This window comes from Drosophila bipectinata, unplaced genomic scaffold (assembly GCF_030179905.1).
Source record: "Drosophila bipectinata strain 14024-0381.07 unplaced genomic scaffold, DbipHiC1v2 scaffold_241, whole genome shotgun sequence".
In the NCBI taxonomy this organism is placed as follows: Eukaryota; Metazoa; Arthropoda; class Insecta; order Diptera; family Drosophilidae; genus Drosophila; species Drosophila bipectinata.
Window position 1 is genome coordinate 1 of NW_027222889.1, and position 12,500 is coordinate 12,500.

At 31.0% G+C, this 12,500-nt stretch overlaps 2 non-coding genes across 2 annotated transcripts in view; both read right to left on the reverse strand.

Annotated features, from left to right (window-relative positions):
• Positions 1-8,147: 8,147 nt before the first annotated feature.
• Positions 8,148-12,097, reverse strand: LOC138927395 (large subunit ribosomal RNA). The gene has a single exon (XR_011443903.1). It is a non-coding gene; the product is annotated as a large subunit ribosomal RNA (ribosomal RNA).
• A 318-nt stretch (positions 12,098-12,415) lies between these two features.
• Positions 12,416-12,500, reverse strand: part of LOC138927393 (5.8S ribosomal RNA) — a 179-nt gene continuing 94 nt past the window's right edge. Inside the window, exon 1 of the ribosomal RNA XR_011443901.1 lies at positions 12,416-12,500. This exon is cut by the window's right edge and continues 94 nt beyond it. This is a non-coding gene — a ribosomal RNA (5.8S ribosomal RNA).

A 12,500-nucleotide genomic window follows, 5' to 3' on the forward strand; every position in this document is an offset into this window, starting at 1 on the left:
TTTCGTCACCACCTCCCCGAGCTGGGAGGTGGGTAATTACGCGCCTGCTGCCTTCCTTAGATGTGGTAGCCGTTTCTCAGGCTCCCTCTCGGAATCGAAACCCTGATCCCGTTACCCGTTGCAACCATGTAGTCCTAGATACTACCATCAAAAGTTGATAGGGCAGACATTTGAAAGATCTGTCGTCGGTACAAGACCATACGATCTGCATGTTATCTAGAGTTCAACCAATATAACGATCTTGCGATCGCTTGGTTTTAGCCTAATAAAAGCACATGTCCCATAAGGTTCATGTTTTAATTGCATGTATTAGCTCTAGAATTACACAGTTATCCAAGTAACTGCTAACGATCTAAGGAACCATAACTGATATAATGAGCCTTTTGCGGTTTCACTTTTAATGCGTGTGTACTTAGACATGCATGGCTTAATCTTTGAGACAAGCATATAACTACTGGCAGGATCAACCAGAATAATGTTTATATCTTTGATATATTTCATTTTCATATTGATATATAGAAAATAAATATTGCAAATATTTGTATAAATAAAATATTAACGAATTTGGCCAATTATTATATGGCATTCAATATTCGTTCATTTATTAAAATATATATATATATATATATATTTATAATATATCCCTCGGGTGCCCAACGCATACACCTCAGGGTATATTTTTTTCATGGCTTTTTCTTAAACCCTCGTTTGTGTTAGGGTATTTATATGAGCGGGCGGTCTTTTTATTTATATAAGCCTTCTTTAATATTTTTTTTAATAAAATACAATATTATGCATATATTTAATTCTAAAATATCTTTATATTTCACATACAACAATTTGTATATATTCACATATATATATTTGCTTAATTTTATAATAAAATTATCGCATATGTATTTTGATAATAAATTTAAAATTTATTTTCTTTGTATATAAAAGTCTAGTTTTATATGATATAAAACTAAGCACTTTTTAATTTTCATATATTTATATATTTTTCATATATATAGTTTATTCATATTTATTTATACAATAATAATAATAATAATATTACTACTATTATCATATACGTATATGAAATTAAATTTAATTCCATATACTTACTAGGATATAATAAAAAGAAATTTTTATTTGCCTAGAACCAGAAATTAACGATAATAATTGGAAACTTGTCAAATTATAATTTATAATAAGACGTAGACGCTTCAACGATATTATCTAAGTATACAATATAGTGTATATATAATATATAATATAGTATGTTATATTATATAGATAGGCTTACACCACCTACCATATATACCTTTTTGACCACACTTTCGTCAAGCTGGGTATTTATTTGCCTTCTTTCCCTCACCTAAAAATACTCATCGGTATTTTAGTATATTCATATAATATAAATAATATACTATATTGGTAGGACGACACCACCTACCCTATATACCTTTTTGAACACACTTTCGTCAAGCTGGGTATTTATTTGCCTTTTTACCCTCACCTAAATATACTCATCGGTATATTTCAGTATATTTTAGTATATCCATATGAATATGTATATCCATATCCATATCCATATCCATATCCATATGAAAATAATTTAATATTTCCATATTTATTATAATATAATAAATATTATTATATTATATATTATATGGTAGGCTATCCCCATCACCTACCATATATTTCATATACATATAAATATTTTCATATCCATATATATTTTTTTATATTCATATATTTTCATATATGTTATATGCATATGTATTCATAACCATATGCTCATATATTAATACTGGCGGTCTTCTGTTTAATATAATATTATTTTAATATTATATTGGCAGGCTGAACACCACCTACCCTATATACCTTTTTGAACACGGTTTCGTCAATCCGGTCATTTATTGTATGGGAAGTATGACTTTCCCACACATATTTGGATATCCATACGATTGCATATCCATATGAAAATATTTTTAATATTTTTAATATATTTTTAATATTTCCATATTTAATATAATATAATTAAATTATTATATTATATATTATATGGTAGGCTATCACCATCACCTACCATATATTTCATATACATATAAATATTTTCATATCCATATATATTTTTTTATATTCATATATTTTCATATATGTTATATGCATATGTATTCATAACCATATGCTTATATATTAATACTGGCGGTCTTCTGTTTAATATAATATTATTTTAATATTATATTGGTAGGCCGAACACCACCTACCCTATATACCTTTTTGAACACGGTTTCGTCAATCCGGTCATTTATTGTATGGGAAGTATGACTTTCCCACACATATTTGGATATCCATACGATTGCATATCCATATGAAAATATTTTTAATATTTTTAATATATTTTTAATATTTCCATATTTAATATAATATAATTAAATTATTATATTATATATTATATGGTAGGCTATCACCATCACCTACCATATATTTCATATACATATAAATATTTTCATATCCATATATATTTTTTTATATTCATATATTTTCATATATGTTATATGCATATGTATTCATAACCATATGCTCATATATTAATACTGGCGGTCTTCTGTTTAATATAATATTATTTTAATATTATATTGGTAGGCCGAACACCACCTACCCTATATACCTTTTTGAACACGGTTTCGTCAATCCGGTCATTTATTGTATGGGAAGTATGACTTTCCCACACATATTTGGATATCCATACGATTGCATATCCATATGAAAATATTTTTAATATTTTTAATATATTTTTAATATTTCCATATTTAATATAATATAATTAAATTATTATATTATATATTATATGGTAGGCTATCCTCATCACCTACCATATATTTCATATACATATAAATATTTTCATATCCATATATATTTTTTTATATTCATATATTTTCATATATGTTATATGCATATGTATTCATAACCATATGCTCATATATTAATACTGGCGGTCTTCTGTTTAATATAATATTATTTTAATATTATATTGGCAGGCTGAACACCACCTACCCTATATACCTTTTTGAACACGGTTTCGTCAATCCGGTCATTTATTGTATGGGAAGTATGACTTTCCCACACATATTTGGATATCCATACGATTGCATATCCATATGAAAATATTTTTAATATTTTTAATATATTTTTAATATTTCCATATTTAATATAATATAATTAAATTATTATATTATATATTATATGGTAGGCTAACATCATCACCTACCATATATTCCATATACATATAAATATTTTCATATTCATATATATTTTTTTTTATATATTCATATATTTTCATATATGTTATATGCATATGTATTCATAACCATATGCTTATATATTAATACTGGCGATCTTCTGTTTAATATAATATTATTTTAATATTATATTGGCAGGCTGAACACCACCTACCCTATATACCTTTTTGAACACGGTTTCGTCAATCCGGTCATTTATTGTATGGGAAGTATGACTTTCCCACACATATTTGGATATCCATACGATTGCATATCCATATGAAAATATTTTTAATATTTTTAATATATTTTTAATATTTCCATATTTAATATAATATAATTAAATTATTATATTATATATTATATGGTAGGCTAACATCATCACCTACCATATATTCCATATACATATAAATATTTTCATATTCATATATATTTTTTTTTATATATTCATATATTTTCATATATGTTATATGCATATGTATTCATAACCATATGCTTATATATTAATACTGGCGATCTTCTGTTTAATATAATATTATTTTAATATTATATTGGCAGGCTGAACACCACCTACCCTATATACCTTTTTGAACACGGTTTCGTCAATCCGGTCATTTATTGTATGGGAAGTATGACTTTCCCACACATATTTGGATATCCATACGATTGCATATCCATATGAAAATATTTTTAATATTTTTAATATATTTTTAATATTTCCATATTTAATATAATATAATTAAATTATTATATTATATATTATATGGTAGGCTATCACCATCACCTACCATATATTTCATATACATATAAATATTTTCATATCCATATATATTTTTTTATATTCATATATTTTCATATATGTTATATGCATATGTATTCATAACCATATGCTTATATATTAATACTGGCGGTCTTCTGTTTAATATAATATTATTTTAATATTATATTGGTAGGCCGAACACCACCTACCCTATATACCTTTTTGAACACGGTTTCGTCAATCCGGTCATTTATTGTATGGGAAGTATGACTTTCCCACACATATTTGGATATCCATACGATTGCATATCCATATGAAAATATTTTTAATATTTTTAATATATTTTTAATATTTCCATATTTAATATAATATAATTAAATTATTATATTATATATTATATGGTAGGCTATCACCATCACCTACCATATATTTCATATACATATAAATATTTTCATATCCATATATATTTTTTTATATTCATATATTTTCATATATGTTATATGCATATGTATTCATAACCATATGCTCATATATTAATACTGGCGGTCTTCTGTTTAATATAATATTATTTTAATATTATATTGGTAGGCCGAACACCACCTACCCTATATACCTTTTTGAACACGGTTTCGTCAATCCGGTCATTTATTGTATGGGAAGTATGACTTTCCCACACATATTTGGATATCCATACGATTGCATATCCATATGAAAATATTTTTAATATTTTTAATATATTTTTAATATTTCCATATTTAATATAATATAATTAAATTATTATATTATATATTATATGGTAGGCTATCCTCATCACCTACCATATATTTCATATACATATAAATATTTTCATATCCATATATATTTTTTTATATTCATATATTTTCATATATGTTATATGCATATGTATTCATAACCATATGCTCATATATTAATACTGGCGGTCTTCTGTTTAATATAATATTATTTTAATATTATATTGGCAGGCTGAACACCACCTACCCTATATACCTTTTTGAACACGGTTTCGTCAATCCGGTCATTTATTGTATGGGAAGTATGACTTTCCCACACATATTTGGATATCCATACGATTGCATATCCATATGAAAATATTTTTAATATTTTTAATATATTTTTAATATTTCCATATTTAATATAATATAATTAAATTATTATATTATATATTATATGGTAGGCTAACATCATCACCTACCATATATTCCATATACATATAAATATTTTCATATTCATATATATTTTTTTTTATATATTCATATATTTTCATATATGTTATATGCATATGTATTCATAACCATATGCTTATATATTAATACTGGCGATCTTCTGTTTAATATAATATTATTTTAATATTATATTGGTAGGCCGAACACCACCTACCCTATATACCTTTTTGAACACGGTTTCGTCAATCCGGTCATTTATCGTATAGGAAGTACGACTTTCCCACACATATTTGGATATCCATACGATTGCATATCCATATGAAAATATTTTTAATATTTTTAATATTCGTGAGTTTTTAAATAGGGACAGAAGGAATCTCTTGAATTGAATCATGCGCGTCACTAATAAGATGACGAGGCATTTGGCTACCTATGCGAAAGTAATTCAACTCCCGCCGTCTTAAGGTTTAAGACTTATAACAATATATGTTTAATATTTTTAATATCCGTGAGGTTTTAAATAGGGACAGAAGGAATCTCTTGAATTGAATCATGCGCGTCACTAATAAGATGACGAGGCATTTGGCTACCTATGCGAAAGTAATTCAACTCCCGCCGTCTTAAGGTTTAAGACTTATAACAATATATGTTTAATATTTTTAATATCCGTGAGGTTTTAAATAGGGACAGAAGGAATCTCTTGAATTGAATCATGCGCGTCACTAATAAGATGACGAGGCATTTGGCTACCTATGCGAAAGTAATTCAACTCCCGCCGTCTTAAGGTTTAAGACTTATAACAATATATGTTTAATATTTTTAATATCCGTGAGGTTTTAAATAGGGACAGAAGGAATCTCTTGAATTGAATCATGCGCGTCACTAATAAGATGACGAGGCATTTGGCTACCTATGCGAAAGTAATTCAACTCCCGCCGTCTTAAGGTTTAAGACTTATAACAATATATGTTTAATATTTTTAATATCCGTGAGGTTTTAAATAGGGACAGAAGGAATCTCTTGAATTGAATCATGCGCGTCACTAATAAGATGACAAGGCATTTGGCTACCTATGCGAAAGTAATTCAACTCCCGCCGTCTTAAGGTTTAAGACTTATAACAATATATGTTTAATATTTTTAATATCCGTGAGGTTTTAAATAGGGACAGAAGGAATCTCTTGAATTGAATCATGCGCGTCACTAATAAGATGACGAGGCATTTGGCTACCTATGCGAAAGTAATTCAACTCCCGCCGTCTTAAGGTTTAAGACTTATAACAATATATGTTTAATATTTTTAATATCCGTGAGGTTTTAAATAGGGACAGAAGGAATCTCTTGAATTGAATCATGCGCGTCACTAATAAGATGACGAGGCATTTGGCTACCTATGCGAAAGTAATTCAACTCCCGCCGTCTTAAGGTTTAAGACTTATAACAATATATGTTTAATATTTTTAATATCCGTGAGGTTTTAAATAGGGACAGAAGGAATCTCTTGAATTGAATCATGCGCGTCACTAATAAGATGACAAGGCATTTGGCTACCTATGCGAAAGTAATTCAACTCCCGCCGTCTTAAAGTTTAAGACTTATAACAATATAAATGAAAAATATTATTTTCATTTTTCACGTCACTAATAAGATGACGAGGCATTTGGCTACCTAAACGAAAGTAATTCATCTTCCGCCGTTATAAGGTTTAAGACTTATAACAATATAAATGAAAAATATTATTTTCATTTTTCACGTCACTAATAAGATGACGAGGCATTTGGCTACCTATGCGAAAGTAATTCAACTCCCGCCGTCTTAAAGTTTAAGACTTATAACAATATAAATGAAAAATATTATTTTCATTTTTCACGTCACTATTAAGATGACGAGGCATTTGGCTACCTAAACGAAAGTAATTCATCTTCCGCCGTTATAAGGTTTAAGACTTATAACAATATAAATGAAAAATATTATTTTCATTTTTCACGTCACTAATAAGATGACGAGGCATTTGGCTACCTATGCGAAAGTAATTCAACTCCCGCCGTCTTAAAGTTTAAGACTTATAACAATATAAATGAAAAATATTATTTTCATTTTTCACGTCACTAATAAGATGACGAGGCATTTGGCTACCTATGCGAAAGTAATTCAACTCCCGCCGTCTTAAGGTTTAAGACTTATAACAATATATGTTTAATATTTTTAATATCCGTGAGGTTTTAAATAGGGACAGAAGGAATCTCTTGAATTGAATCATGCGCGTCACTAATAAGATGACGAGGCATTTGGCTACCTATGCGAAAGTAATTCAACTCCCGCCGTCTTAAGGTTTAAGACTTATAACAATATATGTTTAATATTTTTAATATCCGTGAGGTTTTAAATAGGGACAGAAGGAATCTCTTGAATTGAATCATGCGCGTCACTAATAAGATGACGAGGCATTTGGCTACCTATGCGAAAGTAATTCAACTCCCGCCGTCTTAAAGTTTAAGACTTATAACAATATAAATGAAAAATATTATTTTCATTTTTCACGTCACTAATAAGATGACGAGGCATTTGGCTACCTAAAAGAAAGTAATTCATCTTCCGCCGTTATAAGGTTTAAGACTTATAACAATATAAATGAAAAATATTATTTTCATTTTTCACGTCACTAATAAGATGACGAGGCATTTGGCTACCTAAACGAAAGTAATTCAACTCCCGCCGTCTTAAGGTTTAAGACTTATAACAATATAAATGAAAAATATTATTTTCATTTTTCACGTCACTAATAAGATGACGAAACAGTTAGTAGGCCACAATTAGTAGGGAAACGTGGACAACCCGTGATAAATCCTTATATGCTTTCTTAGATATAGCATATAAAGATTTTTTATACTAAATATACATATTTACACATGCATATTTACATTTTTTTTATATTTCGAATCATCAAGCAAAGGATAAGCTTCAGTGGATCGCAGTATGGCAGCTGCTCAACCACTTACAACACCTTGCCCGTTACAAAAGTCGTTTACAATTGATTCTAGGCTTTGTCATTGTATTAAATAATGTTTTCATATGTAACTAGCATGGCATCAGGTGATCAAAGATCCTCCCAATTTACTATGTTACAAATTACATTGGCATCACATCCATTGTCGTTTAAAATATAAATAATAAACTTTAAATGGTTTAGAAGCCATACAATGCAAATTGCCCCTTATTTATCATTGCAGTCCAGCACGGATACGACCTTAGAGGCGTTCAGGCATAATCCAACGGACGTAGCGTCATACCACTGTTCGCTCGAACAAGTATTGTGCCATTGGTCCGTACCTGCGGTTCCTCTCGTACTACGCAGGAATGCTGTCGCAACAACGTTTTGTCATTAGTAGGGTAAAACTAACCTGTCTCACGACGGTCTAAACCCAGCTCACGTTCCCTTGCATGGGTGAACAATCCAACGCTTGGTGAATTTTGCTTCACAATGATAGGAAGAGCCGACATCGAAGGATCAAAAAGCGACGTCGCTATGAACGCTTGGCCGCCACAAGCCAGTTATCCCTATGGTAACTTTTCTGACACCTCTTGTTAAAAACTCTTTAAACCAAAAGGATCGATAGGCCGAGCTTTTGCTGTCCCTGTGTGTACTGAACACCGAGATCAAGTCAGCATTTGCCCTTTTGCTCTATGTGTGGTTTCTGTCCGCACTGAGCTGGCCTTGGGACACCTCCGTTATTATTTGAGAGATGTACCGCCCCAGTCAAACTCCCTACCTGGCAATGTCCTTGAATTGGATCATACCTGAGTAATTGGAGTTATACCAAATTTTCAAATCGATAATACATGAATGCATCTCTCATTAAAGAATTTGTTTGCGATTATATAACAAACTCGTGATACTTTGATCAAGAAGCTTGCATCAAAACCCAATACCATAAGATATAATAAATATATCCGTATAATGGCTAGGAAATGATACACGTTCCATTTAATCAAGTAAGTAAGGAAACAATAAGAGTAGTGGTATTTCATTGTCGATACCAAACCGAAGTCTAATATCTCCCACTTATTCTACACCTCTTATGTCTCCTTACACTGCCAGATTAGAGTCAAGCTCAAAAGGGTCTTCTTTCCCCGCTAATTATTCCAAGCCCGTTCCCTTGGCTGTGGTTTCGCTAGATAGTAGATAGGGACAGAAGGAATCTCGTTAATCCATTCATGCGCGTCACTAATTAGATGACGAGGCATTTGGCTACCTTAAGAGAGTCATAGTTACTCCCGCCGTTGACCCGCGCTTACTTGAATTTCTTCACTTTGACATTCAGAGCACTGGGCAGAAATCACATTGTGTCAACACCCGCTAGGGCCATCACAATGCTTTGTTTTAATTAGACAGTCGGATTCCCCAAGTCCGTGCCAGTTCTGAATTGATTGTTAATTGATAATCGTTATAATTAATAAGAACTAATTGGTTTGACCCAACTAGTATTCTTAAAAATTTTAGCAAGAAAGTTCCACAATTGGATACGTAACTAAACTATCCGGGGAACAAGTTACAACCATAAATGATTATAACTCTATTTACCCAGAACGAGCACATAAACCATATTATTGTTTCCCAATCAAGCCCGACTATCTCAATCTTCAGAGCCAATCCTTATCCCGAAGTTACGGATCTAATTTGCCGACTTCCCTTACCTACATTATTCTATCGACTAGAGACTCTTCACCTTGGAGACCAGCTGCGGATATTGGTACGGCCTGTTGAGAAGTTTGCGTATCCCCACCATAAATTTTCAAGGTCCGAGGAGAAAATATCGACACAACAGTATATGTCATGCTCTTCTAGCCCATCTACCATATCTCTCTGCGAAAGACTTCCATGGTAGTACGACTATAAAACAGAAAAGAAAACTCTTCCGATATCTCTCGACGGCTTCTTTATGGTCGTTCCTGTTGCCAGGATGAGCACGAGGCCCATATTTAATAACAAACGGATACTCAACAGGTTACGGAATTGGAACCGTATTCCCTTTCGTTCAAAATTATTCAAGTATATAATTTTCACAATAATTGTAATATTTATTTTTACTTGAAAATTTTCGGCTTTCGCCTTGAACTTAGGACCGACTAACTCGTGATCAACCACTGTTCACACGAAACCCTTCTCCACTTCAGTCCTCCAAGGTCTCATTCGATTATTTGCTACTACCACCAAGATCTGTACCAATAGCAGCTCCATGCAGGCTTACGCCAAACACTTCTACGCATACCATTGTACCTTCCTACTCACTAAAGTTTCAAAATTTATATTACAAGTAATATAAATCATCTACTTTAGCGGTAATGTATAGGTATACAACTTAAGCGCCATCCATTTTAAGGGCTAGTTGCTTCGGCAGGTGAGTTGTTACACACTCCTTAGCGGATTTCGACTTCCATGATCACCGTCCTGCTGTTTTAAGCAACCAACGCCTTTCATGGTTTCTGCATGAGTTGTTAATTTGGGCACCGTAACATTACGTTTGGTTCATCCCACAGCGCCAGTTCTGCTTACCAAAAGTGGCCCACTGGGCACATTATATCATAACCTTAAACTTCATATCAAGAAAGTTAAGGTTCTTACCCATTTAAAGTTTGAGAATAGGTTAAGATCGTTTCGACCCTAAGGCCTCTAATCATTCGCTTTACCAGATAAGATTATTTTATATAACATTAAAATGCACCAGCTATCCTGAGGGAAACTTCGGAAGGAACCAGCTACTAGATGGTTCGATTGGTCTTTCGCCCCTATACTCAATTCTGACAATCGATTTGCACGTCAGAACTGTTTCGGTCTTCCATCAGGGTTTCCCCTGACTTCAACCTGATCAAGTATAGTTCACCATCTTTCGGGTCACAGCATATCTGCTCAAGGTACGTTCCAGTTAGAGGCATAAATAATATAAATATTATTATACATAACTATATAGAACGCCCCGGGATTGTGTTAATTAACTATAAAATAGTTAAAAAACTAATCCCATTAATAGTCAAGTTAATTACGCTATTAGGTTTATATCCCAATAACTTGCACATATGTTAGACTCCTTGGTCCGTGTTTCAAGACGGGTCCCGAAGGTATCCTGAATCTTTCGCATTGTTAATCATACAAGTGCATATAATAAACACAAAAATCAATGATAATTATGCCATTATATAATTCCGAAAAATTAACGCACTGTATTCTTATTAATCTATCAACACTTTATCAAATTAATGACATTTATCCTATGTTAAAATGCAAGCATAATAATTTGAATAAACTATAAGTCATATTTTATGATAAATTATATATGTTAATAGATTACAATGTCCTTATATGGAAAAAATGCACACTATTTCTATAATATTATTTAAATATTATAACTTTAATGATGAATTTTCCATAATGGATATTCAGGTTCATCGGGCTTAACCTCTAAGCAGTTTCACGTACTATTTAACTCTCTATTCAGAGTTCTTTTCAACTTTCCCTCACGGTACTTGTTTACTATCGGTCTCATGGTTATATTTAGTTTTAGATGGAGTTTACCACCCACTTAGTGCTGCACTATCAAGCAACACGACTCTTTGGAAACATCATCTAGTAATCATTAACGTTATACGGGCCTGGCACCCTCTATGGGTAAATGGCCTCATTTAAGAAGGACTTAAATCGTTAATTTCTCATACTAGAATATTGACGCTCCATACACTGCATCTCACATTTGCCATATAGACAAAGTGACTTAGTGCTGAACTGATTTCTTTTCGCTCGCCGCTACTAAGAAAATCCTTGTTAGTTTCTTTTCCTCCCCTAATTAATATGCTTAAATTCAGGGGGTAGTCCCATATGAGTTGAGGTTGTATAAAGCAATGTATATATATATAAACAATATATCTCTATGAAGAACAATATATTTGATATATTTTCAATTTTCGCATCTTTAAATAAGAGACAATTCTAGTTAAAAAAAATTTAATTTTTTTTATGCTAGACATTTCTCAGTATTATTTGAATTGAAAAAAGAAAGAATTGTATATCTTCATTTTTTCTTTTATAAATATTTGAGATAATTGCTTTTATATTTAATATTATGAATATATAAATATATCCAATAATATACCATATGCATATCATTATAAAAATATATAATAATAAGCAACTTTATTAGCATAGTCTTACAACCCTCAACCATATGTAGTCCAAGCAGCACTATAAAATTAATTAAAGTACATAACAGCATGGACTGCGATATGCGTTCAAAAT